Raw genomic sequence first — 577 nt, 5'->3', positions numbered from 1 at the left:
GGAGCTGCAGGGCTGGGGAGAAGGGCGCGAGTTCTGCGTGGGGTGCCCGTCCCTGCACCCCCGGCGCTTGCAGCGCTTCCCGCACGGGTTCGCGAAGCCGGCTTACGCGTCCCCAGCACGCAGTTAGGCGCTACCGCACAGCGGCGTCTCTCGGGGAACTCCCGAGGGGGTGACCGTGGGCCGGGCAGAGCCGCCGTGCCCGGCCGTGGGAAGGGCAGACGGCCGGGACGCTGCCTGCACCCGGCTGGCAGAGGCTGCTGCGCGGCCAGGACGGTGCCCTTGAACTCGCTTTTCCTCCAGGCCTCGGTTATGTTATACCCTCGGAGTGCCTCTCCGTGACACCTTGGAAAACACCGCCTGGGACGGGCCCCGTGGCCGCCTTGCTGGGAGAAGCCCGTGGGCAGGGAGCTGGGGGCTGCCCACGGGCCTCACAGCGGAGCGGGAGGAGACGGGTGCGCGCGTGCGGTACAGGCCGAGCGTGTGCTCGAGCGGTCACGGCGCGGGGTGGCGGCGAGCCAGGCGCGCAGCTGAACGGCCCCGCCGCCGCAGAGGGGCCCATTGTTCGCCGACGGGCTGT

Source organism: Haliaeetus leucocephalus, unplaced genomic scaffold, assembly GCF_000737465.1.
Source record: "Haliaeetus leucocephalus isolate CR32 unplaced genomic scaffold, Haliaeetus_leucocephalus-4.0 Scaffold273, whole genome shotgun sequence".
NCBI classification, from domain to species: Eukaryota; Metazoa; Chordata; class Aves; order Accipitriformes; family Accipitridae; genus Haliaeetus; species Haliaeetus leucocephalus.
Note: the sequence above shows the minus strand (reverse complement) of the source record.